This window comes from Oreochromis niloticus, linkage group LG20, assembly GCF_001858045.2.
Source record: "Oreochromis niloticus isolate F11D_XX linkage group LG20, O_niloticus_UMD_NMBU, whole genome shotgun sequence".
Lineage (NCBI taxonomy): Eukaryota > Metazoa > Chordata > Actinopteri > Cichliformes > Cichlidae > Oreochromis > Oreochromis niloticus.
Window position 1 is genome coordinate 4155599 of NC_031984.2, and position 23808 is coordinate 4179406.

The following is a 23808-nucleotide window of genomic DNA, read 5'->3' on the forward strand; positions in this document are numbered from 1 at the left end:
TCAGACCCCTCTCTTCTCTTTCCCCTCACCCTGCAACCAATCATGGTAGATGCTCCTCCTGGAGATTGTTTTCACTGGGAGGATCTTTGTGTCAAAGGGAGTTCTTCCTTCCGACCATCATGCTGCTCACAGTGGATTGTCTGATGGTTGGGTCTTTCTCTCTAATATTGGAGGCTGTTACCTTACAATGTTAAACAGCTGGAGATGACTGTTGTTGTCTGTTGGGAATTGTCACTTATAAATAAAGTTACATTGAATGGATATAAATGGATAGATGTTATTGTATGTGACAAAGAGAAAATGATTGTTGACAGATGGATTATTGTTTTGTGTGTCTGCAGTCTGTCAGGCTGTCTGATCACAGAGGAAGGCTGTACTTCTCTGGCCTCAGCTCTGAGCTCCAACCCCTCCCATCTGAGAGAGCTGGACCTGAGCTACAATCATCCAGGGGACACAGGCATGAAGCTGCTGTCGGCTGGACTGAAGGATCCAGGCTGGAGACTGGACACTCTCAGGTATGGAGAGAATGTCTGATAGAGGAGGAAGAGCTGGAAACATTTCCTGTGTCCTTCACTCACTTCCTGTTTGTTTCATGTCACATGAACTTATCAAGAAAGGATAATAATGTTTGAGGTCTTCAGAGAGAACCTCTCCAGGAACAATTTGCAGATATCTCAGTTTATTTAAAATTAATCCTGGTATAGGAACCAGGGCAAACGGTTAGCTTGCCTTCATCAAAACAATAAAATCATTATTTTGTAACAAAACTATGGTAGAAGCTGACAACTACAGGGAGATGTTTTGTGTGTTTATTTATCTGTGTATTTAATTTACCTTGGAGTATACATAGACAATAAACTGGACTGGTTTAAAAACACCACTGCCCTTTACAGGAAAGGCCATAATCGTTTCTATTTTCTAAGGCGGCTGAGGTGCCACAACATCTGTCGGATAATGCTCAGGATTTTCTATGAGTCTGTTGTGGCCAGTGCAATCCTCTATGCTGTTACATGCTGGGGCAGCAGGTTGAGGGTCGCATATGCCAACAGACTAAATAAACTGATCCGCAAGGCCAGTAATGTTGTGAGGATGGATCCCTCAGGGTAGTGTCGTAGAGGTGGATGTCTTTGGTTGTTGGATAATACCTCCCACCCACTCCATGATGTACTGGCTAGTCACAGGAGCACGTTCAGTAAAGGAGACTGAGATTACCAAAAAGCAGCACTGAGCAACACAGGAAATCATTCCTGCCAGTGGCCGTCTCCCTGTACAATTCTCCATCTAATACACTGTAAACATTGCAATAGCTACACCCTTTTTGCACACGCTCTTTTCACTTAGTAATGTCGCTGTCAATATTCTTGATATTTATTTATACTCACCTCCATAGCTGGACTGGCCATTGGGCATACCGGGCATTTGGCCAGTGGGCCGATGGTGATTTTTCGTTTTTGTGGGCCGATGGCTTTTTTTTTGTTTGTTTGTTCTTTTGTAACGGTATAAACAATGAAAGGTGGTGGATTGGCCAGATGCTGGCCGATGTGTAAACATAACTCAGTTGTTTGGTGGTGGCTATGGCGGAACTTCCACACAGGCCAGCAGGTGGATAAGGGAAAGGGGAGGCAGGAGGAGGGCGGGTCTCGCAGACTTGCCAGGGGGCCAGGTAGGGCATGAACAGGGAAAGGGGGGCACAAAGAAATACTTTTCTTTCTTATTGTCATTTAAAATGTCTATCTTTTAATAAATAATTATCTGAATCTTAAAACCAAAGTTTTTATCTGATGCAAAATGTATAGAAATCATACATAAACCAACAAGACAGCGTACATCACTGTCACAGCAGTGTTTGTTTTCATTCGAAGGCTTTATAGCTTTTCCTATAGTACCTGGTGGTTTGATTTTTTGCCCCAGTTCAGCCCTGTTCACCTCTGTCAATCCTTGATATTTATTGAGTGATTTGTATATATTGTGCTATTTCTTAAATCTGTAAATCTGTAACATATTGTATTGTTAAATAGTCTAGTCTGTTTATGTTACTGTATTGGAGCAACTGTAACCCACACAATTTCCTTAGGGATTAATACAGTATTCTGATTTCCATGCTTGTATGTCCACAATCACAATGACAGTCAGTGACATTGGCAGAAGGATAAATGGGCTGTGTTAAAATCAATATTTCATTCTCATTCTGTCATTTCAATTCAATTCAATTCAATTTTATTTATATAGCGCGAAAATCACAACAAAACAGTCCTCATGAACTGGAAAAATAAAAATAATCTTAATTCTTACCAATATAGAAATTATCTATTAGATTACATTAGTCTTGATACAGCCTCTGCCACCACATCAGATCAATTGCTCTGGGCTCCTTTGATCAGCTCCACCTAGTGGGGGTGGGGGTCATAGTTTGGTCCCACCTTCACTGTTCTGATTGGTGTGGGGGTAGGGACAGGCTTAGGGCGCCGGGGGGTTCCCCAGGAGCATCTTCCTTGGGGGCTCTGAGGCTCGTGAGGTTCTGGGGGCGCTCCGTCTCTGGGCTGGGGCCCTGGCCGGGCCTTGGGGGCTTGGGTCCTGGTTGGTGTGTTGCCGAGGTTGTGGGCGGGTGGGTGTATGGGGGCCCAGCCCTGGCGCAGGGTGCCGCCAGTGCATCGAGCCACCTGGGGGGCTCTTCAACTGGTGGGGGAGGTTGTCACATCTTGCAGGAGCTTTCCTCTCTTCAGGAACTCTCTCTGCAGGAGGGGGAGATACAGGAGAGGTGGAGGAAGATCTCAGCCTGGGCGTCTATTGTCTTGTGTAGTCTGGAAGATGAGTGGATGATGGGGTGGGTGCAGTTTTCTCTGTGGTGGGGTCGGGTGGGCTGTCCCGGGCTCTGTGGGTCCGGGCGGCACTGCTGCACTGGGCCCCGTCCGGATGGGCCTGGGCCCCCTTTCCCTGGCGAGTTGCAGAGTATGGGGGTGCCTACTGGGGTCAGCAGGGGAGCTGGCCCCAGGGAGGGGTCACTTGCCCCTCCCTTCCTTCCCTCCCCATCTCTAGCTGCCTCCCTCTTCCCGCTCCACCACAATAACCCACACATGCAGGGCCTTGGGGTAAGGGTGTGTCACCAGGGTGCAGAGGAGGCATCCGCCCCCCCTCTGTCCCCGTCTGGCTGCCTGTGCCTCAATTTTATCTCACAACTTAGATATTCACATTACTCACACTCTCATAACACATACATATAGGATCTTGGGGGTGGGCACGCAACACGGACTCCAAATTATCATCAGGGTGTACACCTCACCCCTGGCGTCGTTGCCCACCTCTCAATTTTAAATACACGTAGACACTGAGGGCTATCAGGAGGGGCTATGCGCTTACCTGCTGCTCTCTGGCAGGTAGCTCCATGCCCTCCTGGGTTTTAAATGCACCTTAGAACACACATGCATCAACACTACATATGAGCGGGTGGAGGGAGGTTTGGAGTCTTCTCACACCCCCGTTCTCTGCGGCCTGCTGGAGCGGGGGGGCTAGGAGGAGGAGTTGGCCGTCCGACTGGGGTCTGGAATGTGGGGCCTCCCTGCTGCTGCGGAGTTGGGGCGGTCTGCTTCTCCCCACCGCAGGGAAAAGGGTAACAGCACCTGGGTCTGGGTGCAGTTTCCCCCTCCAGGGGCAAGGGTACCTAGACCCGGTTCTTAGAGTACGCTTGGGGAGTGCGATTGTGTGTACAGTGTCTCTTTATGTCTGTCTCCACGTTGGTTGAGTGTGGAGTAATTGCTTATGAGAGCATGAGGGTGGGAATGGATGTTTGTATCTGTGTGTGCCTGTATGTCTGTGTCTATATGTCAGGTTGGGTATCAGACGCCACCTCTCTGGGGACATCTCAGGCCCTCCAAGGTTTGGAGGCCCATCTCCCCCCCACCACTTCCCCTGCCGGTGGCGGACACCCTCAGACATTGGTGCGTTGGTGGTTCTTTGTGTCCGGGGATGGGCGTCCAGGTACCCACCGGCTCACTCCTTGGTGGCTGCTTATCGGGGCCTGGAGCCTGGGGCTCGCTCGGGCCACTTCGGGGGCGGGGTGCCCTCAGCCTCTCGGCCTGGGGCTCGGTCACTCTGGCACAGCTGGCTGTCGGCGGAGCTCACGGGCACGTCACTGCAACCCCCCTGGCTTCTGCTCCGCGGCTGCTGAGTGACCCCTCATCTGGGACTCTCCTCAGCTCTTTCTGGGATAGTGGCGCGGCTGCCCCTCTGTTGGTCTTCCTTGGTCTCTTGTGTTCTGGGGGCCTCTGGATGTCTAGAGTTTTGATCTCCTCCTGCTTCATGCCCTGGAGGACGGGGCTGTGGCCCCCCACACCCTCTACCAGATCATTACATGAAGGAACCTTTTAAAAACAAGCGCGTCCATGCTCACAGGTGTACACATGGGTGATCACACACACAAACTACACCCTTTTTGGCTCCTACCTTAAAGCACACTGTGCGCTGTCGATCTTACGTGCTGCACAATAATGTTTAATATTTAGTATTTACTGTTATAGTCCCATAGATCCTCGTGATGTTGTTTATTATGTTGCTCTCGTTTTCTTCTGCTTGTTTTCTTTTTTCTTTCTCAACAGGTGATCCAGGTGATTGATATATGTATTTTTTGTCTGCTTATTCTGTTGGTTTTTGTTTTTTGCCCTTTTTCCCCGTCCCTCTTCTCAGCTGTTTTTCTTTCCCTCTTTCTTTCTCCCCTTTCTTTACCCCAGTCAAGTCTGTCCCGTATTCACTAAGTGAAAATAAAATAAACAATAAAAGGTGAATCAAATAGACCATTACGGCAAGGCTGGGTTGGTCCATTTGGTAAAGTAAATCCGTTGGGCATCTTTCTTCACCTTTAGACAATAATTCTGATGGCAAAAGAGCCAAACGGGACAGGCACAAAAAAAAAAAAAAAAAAGATACAGAGAGAAACCCAACAATCATATGACCCCCTATGAGCAAGCACTTTGGCGACAGTGGGAAGGAAAAACTCCCTTTTAATAGGAAGAAACCTCCGGCAGAACCAGGCTCAGGGAGGGGCAGGGCCATCTGCTGCGACTGGTTGGGGCAAGAGAAGAAAAACAGGATAAAGACATGCTGTGGCAGAGAGACAGAGATTAATAACAGCTATGATTCAATGCAGAGAGGTCAATTAACACATAGTGAGTGAGAAAGGTGACTGGAAAGGAAAAACTCAATGCATCATGGGAATCCCCTGGCAGCCTACACCTATTGCAGCATAACTAAGGGAGGATTCAGGGTCACCTGGTCCAGCCCTAACTATATGCTTTAGCAAAAAGGAAAGTTTTAAACCTAATCTTGAAAGTAGAGATAGTGTCTGTCTCCCGAACTGTGGCGTGTCCAGCGGGGTGGCCTGGGGGGGCACAGGCCACCCCCCCAACCAGACTGGCCACCCCAGGTGCCACCCCGAAGCCAAAACAATAAAATCCAATGAAATATCAAATGTACGATTATGTTTTCACAGTGAAGCTCAGATATCCGAGTGTAAGTGAATGCAGCATCGGCTTCTGCGCTATGAGCATCATGTTAGCAAAGGTAGGAGAGCCAAGCACGAAAGACAGCACCACAGAAAACAGTTTTTCGGCGAAAGATTAACAGTTTAACATAGCTGGACTGGCCATCGAGCATGGCGGAGCTTCCACGGCGGCTAGCAGGTGGATGAGGGAAGGGTAGGCAGGAGGAGGAGAGACCCGAGGCAGCCGCCGGTCGGAGCGTCAGATGAACTGAACTTCAGGTAAGAAGGTATGACCTGCAGTCTATCTGGGTCAGATATAAACCAAGTTTAGGTGGAGTTTATTTTCGTTGTGCTGACTTTTTACAGTCAGTTACAATAACTCTTACTGCGTACTAGCTAGCATGAGGAGTTTCTATACAGCTGGGTGGGTGCTGTGATGTTACTGATGGTGAACTTTATTTTATTCATAAGGTTAGTTAGTAGAGTTGCCAACGGCTCCTTAAAAATGGAATGGTCCCTCATTCAGAGACAATATTACAGGTTTTGTATTGAGCTGAAAAGGAACACAGTTTGTCCCGGACTTCAGCTACAATGAAAAAGACACAAAGCTGGAGTTATTCTGTGTTTACGCTGCACAGCTGATTATTCTTCTCTCATTCTCTCCCCCTCCCTCTCCTGTCTCTACTTCAATCATGAAACTGATCAATGATCAGCTGATCGGCTTTTCTCTCTTGTTTATTTATTGCCCACTTTGCGCCAGAAAGAGGAAACCAGCGGATGTCGCGCTAAACAACAGCAGCACCTTTAAGCTTGATCAGCTGTTGTTAGAATTTATTTAATATGAATTTGTCACCATGCCAGCTGACTGTATTTCATCATCAGCCAGTGTTGTTCTTTATACATCAATATTACCAAAGTTTACCATAAGGCAGCATAGAAAGTATTTACTTGCTTTCAGGTTTCATTCAAATGTTAGTCTTTTCAGTTGTTTCCCCACTTTTTTCCTGTTTCAAAATCAAACACCAGTTTGTGAGAAGATTATCTTCTTTTTTTAATAGGCAGATAAAGTTTTGCATTGGCTAATTTGCCAATTGTATGTTAAAAATGTTTGTATTTTAATATTCAAAAATGTTTTTGCCTAAAACATATGTGCACTATATGTCAGTAAAAATACTATGCAAATATTGCTGTCCTTGAATGCTGAGTAAACACTGACAAAGCACTGATTGTATCTCTTGTACTTTATCAACGCAGTATCTAAAAACTTTGCACCGTAGTGGTTAAAACCTCATTCTAATAAGAGTCAAAAGCAAATTCAGTTATTAGGTTTACAGGGTTATTGAATGATGGTTAACAGTTGGTAGATTTTTTTTTTTAACATTATCTGCCAATTACATCTGCCACCCTTCTCCAAATCTGTGCCCCTACCTGGCCCCCCCAACAAAAATTTTCTAGACACGCCACTGCTCCCGAATCCAAACTGGAAGCTGGTTCCACAGAAGAGGGGCCTGAAAACTGAAGGCTCTGCCTCCCATTCTACTTTTAAATACTCTAGGAACAACAAGTAGGCCTGCAGTGCGAGAGCGAAGTGCTCTAATAGGGTGATATGGTACTACAAGGTCATTAAGATAAGATGGGGCCTGATTATTTAAGCCAATGAAGGGAAGCCAAAACAGGAGAAATATGCTCTCTCTTTCTAATCCCTGTCAGTACTCTTGCTGCAGCATTTTGGATTAGCTGAAGGCTTTTCAGCGAGTTTTTAGGACATCCTGATAATAATGAATTACAGTAGTCCAGCCTGGAAGTAATAAATGCATGAACTAGTTTTTCAGTGTCACTCTGAGACAGGATATTTCTAATTTTAGAGATGTTGTGCAAATGGAAGAAAGCAGTCTTACATATTTGTTTAATTTGTGCGTTGAAGGACATGTCCTGGTCAAAAATGACTCCAAGGTTCCTCACAGTGTTACTGGAGGCCAAGGTAATGCCATCCAGAGTAAGAATCTGGTTAGATACCATATTTCTAAGATTTTCAGGGCCGAGTTCAATAACCTCAGTTTTATCTGAATTAAGAAGCAGAAAGTTAGCGGCCATCCAGGTCTTTATGTCTTTAAGACATTCCTGCAGTTTAACTAATTGGTGTGTGTTATCTGGCTTCAAGGACAGATAGAGCTGGGTGTCATTTGCATAGCAGTGAAAATGTATGCTATGTCTTCTAATGATACTGCCTAACGGAAGCATGTATAATGTAAACAGAATTGGTCCTAGCACTGAACCCTGTGGAACACCATAATTGACCTTAGTGTGTGAAGAGGACTCTCCATTTACATGTAAAAATTCGAGTCTGTTAAATAGATATGATACAAACCACTGCAGCACAGTACCTGTAATACCTACAGCATATTCTAACCGCTCTAATAGGTTATTATGGTCAACAGTATCGAACGCAGCACTAAGGTCTAGCAGGACAAGCACAGAGATGAGTCCACTGTCGGAGGCCATAAGAAGATCATTTGTAACCTACACTAAAGCTGTTTCTGTGCTGTGATGAGCTCTGAAACCTGACTGAAACTCTTCAAATAAGCCATTCCTCTGCAGATGATCTGTTAGCTGTTTGACAACTACTCTTTCAAGGATTTTTGATATGAAAGGAAGGTTGGAGATTGGCGTATAATTAGCTAAGACAGCTGGGTCTAGAGATGGCTTTTTGAGTAAAGGTTTAACTACAGCCACCTTGAAGGCCTGTGGTACATAGCCGATTATTAGATGATATTTATGATTGAAGAATTAATTAATGGCTGGACTTCTTTGAGCAGTTTTGTAGGAATGGGGTCTAAAAGACACGTTGATGGTTTGGAGGAATTAATTATTGAAGTTAACTCAGAAAGATCAATTGGAGAAAAAGAGTCTAACTTAACATCAATGGTACTGAAAGTAGCTGTAGACGATATTACATATGTGGGATGACTTTTGGTATTTTTTTTCTAATGATAAGAATTTTATTTGTGAAGAAGTTCATGAAGTCATTACTAGTTATGTCATGAATCGCTGTGTGGCAGGCAGGAATTTTTGACCCAAAATGCAGACTCTTAGACACGAGGGATGAACTCAAAACCACAGCTTTATTTGCTGGCTAGGAAAAGCATACAAAAGCAAACTAAATTAAATTGGAAAATGACAAACTAAACTCACAGGGAGACACAGGGAGATCCACACAGCATGAGGGACGACGCGACACTGACTCAGAGAAACACAGGGTTTAAATACACTGGGAAGTAACGAGGGGAATGAGACATAGAAGGAGGGCACAGCTGGGAGAAATCAGGACTGACGAGACAAGGAAGCAAAGCAGGACACATTCACATAAGACATGGACCTTCAAAGTGAAACAGGAAGTATGACACAGAGACGCGAACTTGACACGGTGGAGACAGCAACTAAGAAACACAGAGACATAAACCATAAGGCAGAGGACTCTAAGAACCAAAATACACAGAGGGAAATACTAAGCTTGGAACACAAGAAACTAGACTCGAGGGAGTAACAAAAGACCAACCATGAGAACATAATTCACAATACAGAGTGAAAGAAAACAAGAAACTCAAACATGCAAAGACACAGACTTACACAGAATAGAGGAGGCACAGAGAAACATGAAGGACAAGGGATCAAAACTAGAAACCATAGAATAAATCACATGAGTACAAAATACAAGAATCACAAAGAACTAAAAGCGCTGGGTCAGGAGACCCAGGATCCTGACAAGTTAACGTTAAAGGAATGGTTGGCTCAATATGTCAGCCTGGCTACAGTGCTGAAGAGAAACCTGGGGTTGTTCTTATTTTCTTCAATCAGTGACGAATAGTAAGATGTTCTGGCTTTGCGGAGGGCTTTCTTATAAAGCAGCAAACTATTTCTCCAGGCTAAATGATGATCCTCTAAATTTGTGACACGCCATTTCCTCTCCAGCTTACAAGTCATCTGCTTTAGGCTACGTGTTTGAGAATTATACCACGGAGTCAGGTACTTCTGATTTGAGGCTTTAGTTTTCACTGAAGCTACAGTATCCAGAGTTGTACGTAGTGAGGAGGTAAAATTATTAACAAGATAATCGACCTCTGTTGGAGTAGTGTTCAGATAGCTGCTCTGCTCTATGTTGGTACAGGGCATTGAAGATGATAACAGTGGGTGGATTATATTCTTAAACTTAGTTACAGCGCTTTCAGAAAGACATCTACTGTGATAAAGTCTACTCTCCACTGCTGTGTAATCCAGTATTGTAAATGTAAATGTTATCAGGAAATGATCAGACAGCAGAGGGTTTTCAGGAAACAGTGTTAAATGTTCAGTTTCCATGCCATATGTTAAAACAAGATCTAGAGTGTGATTAAAGTGGTGGGTGGGTTCTATTACATTTTGAGAGAAGCCAATTGAGTCTAATAACAGATTAAATGCCATGTTGAGGCTGTCATTTTTAGCATCTACTGTACATGGATGTTAAAATCACCCACAATAATTATTTTATCTGAGCTGAGCACTAAATCAGATAAAAAGTCTGAGAAATAAGAGAGAAACTCTGTGTAAGGCCCAGGTGGATGATATATGATAACAAGTAAGACTGGTTTCTGTTTTAAAGCTGGGGTGGACAAGGTTAAGCATCAGGCTTTCAAATTAATTAAAAGTCTGTCTTGGTCTTTGGTTGATTAATAGGCTGGTGTGGAAAATTGCTGCCACACCGCCCCCTCGACCTGTGCTTCGAGGTTTCTGGTAGTTAGGATGACTCGGGGGTGGTGATTGATTTAAACTAACATAATCATCCTGCTGCAACCAGGTTTCTGTAAGGCAGAGTAAATCGATTTGTTGATCAATTATTAAGTCATGTACTAACAGAGACTTGGAGGAGAGAGACCTAATATTTCACCGTTTTACTCTTTGGTTCAGATGTGGATACTGTATTGTTCTTTCTTTGTGATTTTTTATGTTTAAGTTGTTTATTGCTGGTTTTTAGTTTGTTTCTTGTCTGTTTGGGAGCTGACACGGTCTCAATGGAGATGGTTTTTTTGGGGGGTAGCAGGAGGAGAGAAGGTGCAGAGAGGCGTGTAAGACTGCAACTCTGCTTCCTGGTCCCAACTCTGGATAGTCATATTGACAACAATAAGAGAAAAATATGTACTTGAGAGCACATTTATTGTGGATTCAGCTGTGAATGTAAAGTTTGTCTGATTACATCGTGGTCACAAAAATCGGAGCAAAGCGGCCTACTTAGCATTAGCAGCTCACCTTGCTAAAAAGCAAGGGAAACGGCATTAGCATTAGAGCCTGTTGCTAATTTATCGCAAATTAGCATTAGCTGCTAACACAGCTAAAAATGAAAGTAAAATGGCATTAGCATTAGTGGCTGATGCTAATTCATCTCAAATTAGCATTCGATGCTAACAGTGCTAAAAAAAGCAGTTAACACTAACATTCCCGACAGCGCCATTAAACTCAACAAGCTAACATGCTTTCGAGCAGACAGAGCTCTTGTCGAAGGAGGGGGACACTGTGTTTACATCAGCAATGCCTGGTGCCATGATGCTGTTGTGGCTTGCAAACACTGTTCACCTCTGCTGGAGCTTATGATCGTCAAGTGCAGATTGTTCCACCTACCGAGGGAATTTTCAGCCATATTGTTTGTTGCTGCCTATATCCCTCACTGCTCCAAAAACATCAACAAGAGTGAGGCACTGAATTAACTTTATCAGCATGTCAGTGAATAACAGACGGCCCACCCAGATGGTTCTTTCGTCCTGGTGGGTGATTTCATACGTGCAGAGCCAAAGAATATGCTTCCCAAGCTGCATAAACACATTAAATAACTCACATGATGGAAGTTCTATAATTAGTTCTATCAAATAATACTTTTTTATATTATTTATTTTTTATTTATATCTTATGTATTTCTTATTATTTACACTGAACAAAAATATAAATGCAACACTTTTCTTTTTCCTCCCATTTTTCACAAGCTGAACTCAAACATCTGAAAAATTTTCTGCATACACAAAAGACTCATGACTCCCAAGTATTGTTCACAAATCTGTCTAAATCTGTGTTAGTGAGCACTTCTCCTTTGCCAAGATAGAATAGAATAGAATAGAATTCAACTTTATTGTCATTGCACACGTCACAAGTACAAGGCAACAAAATGCAGTTTGCATCCATCCAGAAAGTGCTTTAGCCATGATATAGACATATTACAAAAAATATATTAGCAATAATATAGATATATAAATATATTACAGAAATGGGTCTGTTATAGGTATGAGGGTACAAAATATGGGTCTATTATGGGTATGTTATAATGTACACGGTATGAAGGTATGTTATGAATATGCTATAACTATAAGTATGTACAGGCTGTATTGGTGTACAAGCTATGTACAGGCTATGAACAGGATATAAATATGAAACTATACAGAAATATGAAATAAAAAAAACTATACAGAACTATGTGATATGCAAGTTATAAACAGTTATAAACAGTTGTAGAATTATAATTATCGTATTGTACAGAATGATTATTTATACAGAATTTTACAGTAGTGCAGTTAAGATAAGTGAAATATGTGGATAATTTCTACAGAGGCTATATAAAGTGCTAGTGATTGTGGGTGGTGGTTCAGTCCATGTTAGTATTGTGTGTATGAGGGTACAGTTGTCCATTTGTTTGTTTTTGTCCATTGTGTTTGTGTAGGTGGTTGTGGGTGTGTGTATGTTTAGTCCATGAGTTTAACATGCGTCAGATGTCAGGAGGCAGAGTTCAGGAGTCTGACAGCTGTAGGGAAGAAGCTATTCTGGTACCTGGTGGTCTTAATCCGGAGGCTCCTGTAGCGCCTCCCAGAGGGCAGGAGGGTGAAGAGTCCATGTGATGGGTGACTGGGGTCTTTGATGATTTTCCCAGCCCTTTTCAGACACCGCTTCTCGTAGATGTCATTTATGGCAGGAAGTGGTGCTCCGGCGATGCGCTGGGCAGTTTTCACAACCCTCTGCAACGCCTTCCCGTCTGAGGCAGAGCAGTTCCCGTACCAGACTGTTATACAGTTGGTCAGGATGCTCTCGATGGTGCAGCAGTTCACCAGGATGTCTGAGGACAGGTGGTTCTTCCTCACAGTCCTCAGGAAAAAGAGGCGCTGGTGAGCCTTCTTGACCAGCTTGGAGCAGTTGGTCGTCCAGATGAGATCCTCGGAGATGTGGACTCCCAGGAACTTGAAGCTGTTCACACGCTCCACAGCTGTGCCTTTAATGTAGATGGGTGGATGTGGGTCAGCATTCCTCCTGTAGTCCACGATGAGCTCCTTGGTCTTCTCAGTGTTGAGCAGCAGGTTGTTTGTGTCGCACCACTCAGCCAGACGATCCACCTCCTCCCTGTAGGCGGCCTCATCGGGTGTTGGAACCATCGGTAGGTCTGCAGTCGTGGGTGAAGAGGGAGTAGAGGAAAGGGTTCATCACACAGGCTTGTGGTACACCGGTGTTCATTGTGATTGTAGATGAGCAGTGGTTATCCAGCCGGACATGTTGGGTGGCGGTTGGTCAGGAAGTCCAGTAACCCTTTACACATGAGGGAACTGATGCCCAGGTCTCTCAGTTTCCTGATGAGTTGTGAAGGGAGAATTGTATTGAATGCTGAACTGAAGTCTATAAACAGCATTCTGGCGTAGGTATCGTTATTGTCCAGGTGTGAGAGAACAGAGTGCAGTGCGATGAGACTGCATCCTCTTTGCTCCTGTTCTGACGGTAGGCGAATAGCTGGGGGTCCAGGGTGGGGGGGGGGAAAGGATTGGAAGTGTGCTAGGGCCAGCTGCTCTAAGCACCATGATGGGGGTGAGGGCTACTGGGCGGTAGTCATTGAGGCTTCAAGGGTTGGAGTTTTTGGGTATCGGGACGATATCGGGATGATCCATCCCAACTCACAGGTGTGACATATCAAGGGGCTGACTAGACAGCATGAATATTGCAAAGGATGGGGTATTTTTACAGTACGAAATATAACCTTTTCTACCCAGATTTTAAGTTTTTTTTGTCTGAATTTAGATAAACCCTCTGGGGTCCAGGGTATAATTGGCCAGTTTTGACTACTTTTGATTTGACCTCTATGTTTCATCTTTGAAAAAAGATTGTTGTTGGATCTGCGCTTCCACAGGCCCCGCTAGTTTAGAAACTTGTCACTCATGAAGAAAGCAAGACAATCAGCGATCGATCGGTTTTACTTGCACAAGGGAAGCCCCAATCGGTATCCCAGGAACGCACTTCGAATCCTACCACAAAATGACCCCGACTTAGGCCTCCGCTCGTTGCCTTTTATTGAAAACACAGTTTCAACACACACAACAGTTTACACAAGCAAACCCCCCCTATGGTTCTAAAAGACAAGGCACTGTGTGTGTGTGTGTGTGTGTGTGTGTGTGTGTGTGTGTGTGTGTGTGTATGTGTGTGCACGTGAGTGAGAATGTGTGTGTGTGTGTGTGTGTGTACGTGTGAGTATGTGAGAATGTGTTTGGGGGTGCCTTTGTGTGATCTACTGCTCACCAAAAGGACCATAAAAGCAGGAAGCTTACAACACAAGAAACAGATCTTTCAGATACGATGTGCTTAAAATGAAACCTCCCCCAGCGCCAGAGTGGCTGGAGAGGTTGTCAGAGACAAAGGAATGTCTCAAATGACAACATATAACAATTTGACTCCAACAATTGTCTTGCCTTGTTTGGTATCATTCTTTTCAGCACAACCTCAAATATCTGAAATTTTAGTTATTTTTTCATGTTGACATACTGTATTAGCACAATTGACCTAAATTGACCAGGCAAAAAACTTAAAATCCGAGTAGAAAAACGTTATATTTTTTTTACTGTTAAAACCACAAACATGTTCATAACTTGAAATGCAAATAGAAATTGTACATTTTGAAAATTATGCACAAGTTTTGTAAACAGCAAAGTTATATGGTAATATTTACCCCAAAAATGCAGCCAAGGTCTTAGGCGGTTTTTAAATAACCATTTAAAATTATTTACAAAACAATCAGGTGTTCTGCATCAAATACGAAGGCACACAAATGATTTGTGCCACTGCAAAAAATAGTTTGTGTCCACTATAAGACAGAGGAGAACAGCACAGAGATAAACCTGCAGGTCTGACAGCAGGAGGTGGATCACTCCTGTTTTCCATGTGGAGACAGCGTTTACACTGCAATCTGCCTTTGGTGGCTTTAAGGCAGCAACTGTGACGTTCACTAGTAGAACTGACATACAAAACACAACAACCACTACACTACACACTAACTACAGACTAACTACACTCTAACTGCACACTAACTAGAGCCTCCAAACACGCTAAACATCCCAAATCTCTCACGTATCAAAACTCGCTCTCTCATTCTTTTGCTTGCTCACTCTCTCTCACCGGTGTCACTTAAAACTTCCCACTCTTCCCAAACAACCAAATGCCACATGTTGCCATATAATTTTTTCAGTTGGTTGAGATGGTACATTTTTCCACTGATAGGGAAGGTTTTTTTTTTTCTTTTTCTTTTTTCACTAGCAAGCGGAGAGTGTTTCCTAGCGCTGTCTGTAGAAAAGGCTGTTTTTACCGTTTCTTCCCACTGACAACACCGCTGTTTTATTCAGAAGAAAAACACCGCATGTATTTTTTATCATAACACAATTTAAAAACTGGTGTATAGTTTGAAGTCAGTACTTTCGATCCAAGTTGTGATGGTCGCTGTATCTTGTTGATGTGTCTTCTTAAATTGGTCATGTGATTTTGACGCGCCGGCGTGTCCGGCGACACCAGAGGGTTAACTGTGCTAATACAGTATGCCAAAATGAGAAAATAACTCCAAATTCAGATATGTGAGGTTGTGCTGAAAAGAATTATACCAAACAAGGCAAGATAAACAGTTTTTAAAGGTGAAATATAGAGGTCAACTCAAAAGTACTCAAAAACAGCTAAAGGGTTGAAATGTGCTGCCAAGGAATACTGATAGTGGTAAGACACAAAGATTTCAAACATGTTAAAAACACAATAGCTTTAATAATAATAATTAACTAATAATTATGACCCGAAAGGATGCCCACAGAAAGCTGTCTCATAGTAACTTTAGCCCTGAGAACACTTCAAATAGAGCCTACAGTTAAACTGAGCACGATTTTTGTTGTACAAAATGTGCTTTGCTGCTAATCATCCACAGCAGTACAATTAGCAGTTGTTAGTGTTGTTAGCCTGCTGTTAGTTAGCAGTGAGGGGGGGTTTTCAGACTTTCAGAGGACAGGTGACTCTCAGTGATGTCAGCTGACAGCAGAATGATTCAGTGCACTAACAGATCAGAGTGTTTGCTGAGGAAATACACTGGTCCCTTAAGAGTTTCAACATGATATATTCAAAAACAAATGTATGGTGCACTGTTTGTGTGACAGAGACAGAAATTTCTCTGTGTGCATGCGGAGAAATCTGCTGTTAAATCAGAACATGAATCGGTTTCAGGTGGCATTAAAACACATGAAAACAACACTGCACTCACTCAGAAGTCAGAGGTCATGTACAGTAACCTCACTGACACCAAGCAGAGAAAAAGAGATGGATTGAGGTATATTTGTGAAAATGTTGGACTGTTCCCTTATCAGTGTCTAACAGTCTGTGTATGAGAGCCATGTAATGTCCATGTGTGCATGCTGACTGTGCTGGTCTGACCCCCCTCCTCCTTTCAGGGTGGAGCCTGCTGGAGTCCGATGGTTGAGACCAGGTCTGAGGAAGTGTAAGTGTGTTTTTAATGTGATTCATGAAAACAAAGCAGCACACATTCAACCATCTTCATCATTCACATCTCTGATGTCAGGAGTCATCATCAAAGTGTCAATCAATGAACAGATGATGGATCAATAACTGCAGCTGGATTGTGTTTGTTCTCTCCATCAGATTCCTGTCAACTCACAATTGACACAAACACAGTGAACAAATACCTCCAACTGTCTGACAACAACAGGAAGGTGACTTATGATGTGTGGGAGGTTCAGTCATATCCTGATCATCCAGACAGATTTGATGGTTATCCTCAGCTGCTGTGTAGAAATGGTCTGACTGGTCGCTGTTACTGGGAGGTCGAGTGGAGAGGAGAGGTTGAGATATCAGTGAATTACAGAAGAATCATAAGGAAAGGAAACAGCAATGACTGTTTGTTTGGGCACAATGATCAGTCCTGGAGTCTATGGTGCTGTAATGGTGCTCCTTGTTCTGTCAGGCACAATAACAGACAAACATCCATCTCCTCCTCCTCCTCCTCTGTCTCTAACAGAGTAGCAGTGTATGTGGACTGTCCTGCTGGCACTCTGTCCTTCTACAGAGTCTCCTCTGACACTCTGATCCACCTCCACACCTTCAAAACCACATTCACTCAAACTCTTTATCCTGGATTTAGATTAGGATTTGGTTCCTCAGTGTCCCTGTGCTGAGTTGAGTCCTCCTGTTAGAGAAACACTCTGACTGTTGAACAGATAGTTCAGTCTGTACATGTCTGTCTCTTTCACTCACAAACACGTTTTCAGATTCATGGATTCAATCAGTTGATGTTTGAAACTCTTCTAAATGATTCCTTGTAAACTTCTTCCTCTTCAGTCCTTTAAAGATGGAAGCTCCCATTATTCCAGGATCCACATGTTGTTTTCTGTCTTTTTCCACTCAAAGCTTCACAGTGAATATCAGTATGTTGTGTTTCTCTGAAGCTCAGTTCACAACCAGCTCCTCTGCATTTTCAACAAGTCTGAGCTCATTAAAATGAATCCAAATGTTTGATTTCTCTTTCTTAATGGGATGTTTCCTGTGAAAAGATTTTGTTTATTATTCAAATATGCTTGTAACTGTGTAAACCTCTGAATGATATGCTTTGCTTGTGTTTGTGTAAACTCTGAATGACGATTCACCCTGATAAACATGAAGCCTTGCCTATGCTTATCAAATGCCTGTGAAGACAAGTTCCTGTGTAAAGAGGAACGGAAAGTTCCACATAAGCAGATGTTTAGTATAGTATGAACAGAACATTTTAGCAAGATATGCATTTGTCTGTTAAGCAGTCTATGTTCTTTAGCAAGATATGCATTTGCAATCTATATTCTGAGAACAGGCGGAGACTGCCTCCGCCCTGTTGAGTAACCTACATGCCTATATAACCTGCAATAAAGAAGAGTACTGGGTGACTCTCTTTCGAGACGTTCACCCATGTACATGTGATTGATTATATTGTCTCACTGTGTCTCTGTTTTACTTTGGCAGCCTTCTATTTGGGAATTTTCCCCCGACATTTCTTGGTCCTTCGAGCCGGATGAGACAGCCTATTTAAAGCAGCTCTCACAGAAGGCGCCTCACCAGGTCCCGTCGGTGCGAGAAGCCCACGTTGAAGTCTGCCGGCAGCTCACATACTAGGTGTGTGATAAAACCCAAGAGCGTGAATTCGGGTCTTGGTCAGCGTTTTACAAGCGGTTCGCACCGTCGGGGGCTGATCAGGTGCATCTGAAGAAACCAGCGCCAAGGTAAGACAGACTACTTTGAGATAATAAAGGTTTGCGCAAAAACGAAAACGAAACTTAAAAGAAATAGACTCGTCCAAGAGAGACTGGAAGCATTAAGCTCGTCTTGAGGACTGGTAGTCAGCTCGCCCGCAGAGGGTTGGAAGCAGTAAAATAAATATTGAGCTCGTCTAAGAATGATTGGTAGCTCCCCGAAAGGGTAAAAATAGGCCTATAAGCTCGCCTAAGAAAGGCTGGAAGCACTACGCTCGCTTTAAGGAAGCTGGTAGCGTGAACGCGCATTGAAACTGTCTGTCTTTTATTGTCTATCTTTGTGGTGGAATAAGTTGATTTTTACAGCACAATAAGGAGGCTGAACTATTCCACTAATTTGTTTACTGTCGGTTGCTGAAGTACTGGCGAACTGAGAGGAAGGTCGTGTTTTATCACATAAAGCCGACACCGCTTTTGAGAATAGCTCAAAAGTAGAAGGGCGTGTCAGCCACCTCTCTCTGTTCTCGTGCCAGTGAAAGCGCCGCAGGTGTGTGTGTGTATTGCTAAGCGCTAAATACATAAAGAAATAAATAAAATAAGTAGAAATAAACATATAAAACAAATAAGAAAATGGGAAATAAAGCAACAAAACTCACTGCTGACGAGCAGTGGCTAGAAAAGAAATGTCCAGGCGCCGGACAAATTAGTGCATATAGATGGAGAAATCCAAAGAAAACTAAATGTCCCACGTGGGAGGGAAAATGCATTAACTAAATTATAAGAAACCCTCCAAGCAGAAATAAATACTGAAAAGGAAGCTAAAAAGAAATCAAAGCATACACAAGAGTTGTAATATTTTAAAGCACGGAAAGAGGAATGAAGTGGAATAAACAAAAGGTTAAATTAAGGTTAACTTAAATTAAAGCAATGAAACAAAATTGGGAAGACAACCAAGCTGAATGAATAGAATGCGTGAAACCAGATAATTCACACAAAATATATCAAATAAAAAAGAGAGATGCATAAGGCATATTAAGGCTGTGTCATTGTTCAGCCAAGGAAAAGCAAATGTCTCCAGCTTGGGAAGGTGTGAAGCTGCAGGTTCACACAGACCCGTGATGGATACATAATAAAATATAAACTAATATACTATTGTATATTAGTAGTAAAGTAGTGTATTGTAATATACTGTTGCTGTTATAAAAAAAGGAAAAACAATACAATGATAACATTAATAATGACATACTATTAATAGGAAGAGGCACCTCAGTCAGTTATGATGTGAGGTGGAAGATTGTTAAAAGTAGTCTGATTCAAGCTTAAGGTTTGCTCAAACTCAGTACAATGATATAGGAGATGAAGAAAATAAGGAAATAACTACACTAATCAGGTGCATAGAGACACTTGTCCTGCTTGTAAACCTGTCATCTTAGATGAGACTTCGTTAGGATGAAGAGCAAACCTATACTAACAACTAATAAGCCAAACCCTGTATACAACAGCTAAAGCTACAGGTTTGAGAAGCTGAATAAAATGAATTAAATATGTGGACACTACCAAGCTGATGAGCAAGTTACACATAATGATTAGGCATATGATTTACTAATGCAGATGTAATAACTTTATTCTAAAATTCAAGGAGAACAAACAAGAACAACATCTTCAGTTGTGTCTTGTTGTTGTTCTCTGTGCAGTGTGCTGAGTTTTGTTTTTTGTTTCTTTTGTTTTTTTGAAATGTTGCTTGAGTGATGAGTACTGTAACTTCTGAAGTAGCTCTCACCATGTGTCCTTGATGATGATAAGTCCAGAGCCAGCTGAGAGCTGGGTTATCTGTTTTGTTTTATGTGACAAGGCTGAGAGATTAAAACTTAGTTTCTTGTTTTGAAAAAAAAAGAAAAAAAAAAGAGAGAGGCCCTGACTCTCTGAATACAATATTCTCTTCATAACTCGGCAGTATGAAATGTCATGAAACAGTGTAACTCACTCACAGTAAATCAGCAGTGAATCAGCAGTATAGGATAATACAAACCTATCTAATAAATCTAATGATTTTCAAATTCTTTTAACTAAGAAGTGTGATGCAAACTAAAACTACATACTGATTACACAAGAAGTATGATGTGGCCTACAGCAGTGTCATGATTCACTCATTTTGATTACAGGTATAATGTAATATAATCTCACAACTGCTACAAGCACATTTGCCTTTCTTAACACACGCGAGTGAAAGGCAACTGTTAAGAAAATGCCCTTTTGGGTGAGACAGGCCCAGAGGCCCTGCATGCAAGCGTACTAACACACATACATGCAATGAAGAGCAGCTTACACTAGAGCACACACTATATGTGCGCCTCTATATCTCACATTGGTGTTAAAACAGGAAAAACTTAATAGTTTTGTTATCAACTGCTGAATTTACCCACTACTGACATTTAACTCTCCAGCTTGCAGGACAATAGGTGAAACGTTTGTGAAAACAGAGAAGGAAAAATAAAGACACAGAGAGTCTGGTATGACCAATCAGTGATCAGACATAAATTTAGTTGGTAATACAATAAATTGTGAGATGCTTTCTGCTTGATTGATGCAACACAAGTAATTTACTGTATGGAGGAAATTCTCTTTTGTGATAATCTTTTGAACGTGCATTTCTGTTGACCTGTCAATTTAGCGCATTATAAGCTGATATGCAAATTAGTTGATTGATATTAGATTTGAAAAAATAACTGTATTATAAAATAAGTGAATAAGATGTAACAACGGTTGAAATTAGTTTTTTGTTTCTAGTGTGTGGAGAAGGTTTTATCATGGCACACATCTGTTTACATGGGAGGAAACTCCTCATGTGATGCGACATTTAGCAGTTTGCAAGTGTGCAGCACATCAGAAGAATGACTATGAAATTACAAAGGGAAACAATTTTACTGACAAAGGATGAACAAAAAGCAGCTCCCACAGCTGAGCAAAAGAAATGGCTGAAATGCGGAGCGCAACTAAGAGATGACTTGATGATTTGTGAAGGAAAACCAATACTTCCAAAATCTCTACACAAAACAGCAGCCTTAGTGACACATGGAGTTACTCTCCATGCGTCAACAGGAGGGATAGGAGATATAATCTCCAAAACACTTTTACACTCTAAATTTCGAAACTTCAGCAAAATGCTTATGTAACCATTTTATTCCAGCATATGGCATCCCCACTCTGATAAGATCAGACAATGGGACACACTTTGTCAATGAGGTAATCAGCAAAGTCTCTGAAGCACTAGGATTCAGCATCAAAAATCACTGTGCTTATCATCCTCAAAGTGCCGGCCTAGTAGAAAGAACTAACGGCACAATAAAACAGAGGCTTAGAAAATGTATGGAAGAAACAGGAAGGCCATGGCCAGAGTGCATAGGCCTAGTAAAAATGTGGATGAGATTAACACAAGGTTCACAAAAACTTACGCCTTTTGAAATCATTCATGGCAGACCATTTCCACTGCCAATCACAAGTGAACCTTTAGATAAATCAATCAGAGAGACCACACTAGCAGAATGGATGTCGAAGCTACTAGAAAACAAAGATATTGTTTTGAACAATAAACTGCCTTCTGAATCTTCTCCAGTATCTTGCAGGTTGAAGCCAGGTGATTGGGTCCTGATTCGAGTTCTCCAGAGAAAGAATTGGAGCTCGCCCCGCTGGGAAGGCCCATACCAAGTGCTTATCACCACACCAACCGCCTGTAAGATAGCAGAGAGACCATCTTGGATTCACCAAAGCCACTGCAAGAAAGTGAGTGACAGCCCAGACTCATAGACGCCGGCACCCCTACCCTCAGGTGATCTGACTGGTGAAGGGAGGGCTGATTGGGTATATCCCGCCCTCTGCTTCTTGCCAGTAGTCTACTCACCCAAGGATCTAGGTGTGTTTGGTCGCCATGAAGACGCTTGTTGTCCTCGTGGCTGTCCTCCTACTCTCAGCAGGACTCCTCATGTTTTTAGAGGATGGTACAGAAGACGAACAGCACCATCTACGGACGAGATGGACGCATGACAATTCACACCTCCGTGACATGACACAAGACCACATTCACCCATGGATGAATAACGCATGGTACCGCTACGTACATGACAGAACTAAGGGAGAGCCTAATAACACTGCATGTTATGTCTGCTCCCACATGCCATGCACTTCAACACATCCCACTTTTTATGGAAACTACATGAATAAAACACAAGCCAAGTGCGCTGCCAGCTTCGCGGGCATTGGCTATCAACATAAGAAAATCATCATTGATGAGACAAGCTCTATCATCTATTCGCTTAACCTTCTTAGTATCTTTCAGGGACCACCCCGATACGAGGTAATCACTGTCGAAAACGCTGGACTTGACAACGGAACGTGTGACCGGCTCTTCTGGATCAACTTCAACGTGACGAATCGGAACACGTCCATACACTTCCCAGTGTTCTTGGACCAAACCCCAGGGAAGAACCACTCCATGTGCTACCGACAAGACAACGGTAACAGACCCCTAGGCAACACCACCAACTGTAACCAAACCGCAGCCAACGGAGAGGGCGCACCTGTAAACACGTCCGCGCCCAGCAACGGCACCTACTGGGTGCAGGGAATGGCCTGGCTGTGTGGACAACGTGCCTACTTCATACTGCCACCCGGATGGACGGGCACCTGTGCCCCAATCTTCATTTCAGACCACACCTTCAGGATGTCAGCTGTAAATAGCTCTCAGACTACAAGACGACGACGAGACGTCTCCACACTGCAACCACATGACCCCATCTATGGCAGTGATGTGCCAGAGGAATTTAAGCTTTGGACCACCGGACAAAAGGTCCTCCACTCACTGTTTCCATGGGTGGGCACCGGAAAGAACATGTTAAGAATTGAAACTTTGGACTACCGCTTTGGACTGTTCCTGAATGCCTCGTGCAAAATCAACAATCAACAAAATGAAGAGATTGATGCCCTGCGCATAACTGTGATGCAACACCGAGTCGCACTGGACATGATTCTGGCTGAAAAAGGAGGACTCTGTATACTCTTTAACAACACATGCTGTACGTACATTCCAGACAATGTTCACTCTTCCAACATGACCGACGCCTTACGCACGCTGAAACAACTCAGGGATGCTCAGCAACAGGACTATGTCACGAACACTGAAGATTGGCTTACCTGGCTGTTGAGTGGTTCCTGGAAATCTCTTTTAATAAAAGGACTGGTTTTTGTAGGAGTTCTTCTACTCCTACTCTGTTGTTTTACTTCTTGTATTTTGCCATGTGTACAATCAATGATTAATAAAGTTGTTGCAGTTCATGTGCAGGCATACCTGACACTGCCCATGGACGAAGATGATGATAATCCCCCTGACACTGAAATGCTGTGATACACCAATGTATGACGTGCTGATTAAAAATGCGCTGCAAGAAATCATGCAGAGATAATAAACCAATGGTGTTTTAACTAGTGTGAAAGTTAAACAACAGGAGGGAAATGTGAAAAGATTTTGTTTATTATTCAAATATGCTTTGCTTGTGATTGTGTAAACTCTGAATGACGATTCACCCTGATAAACATGAAGCTTTGCCTATGCTTATCAAATGCCTGTGAAGACAAGTTCCTGTGTAAAGAGGAACGGAAAGTTCCACTTAAGCAGATGTTTAGTATAGTATGAACTGAACGTTTTAGCAAGATATGCATTTGTCTGTTAAGCAATCTATATTCTTTAGCAAGATATGCATTTGCAATCTATATTCTGAGAACAGGCGGAGACTGCCTCCGCCCTGTTGAGTA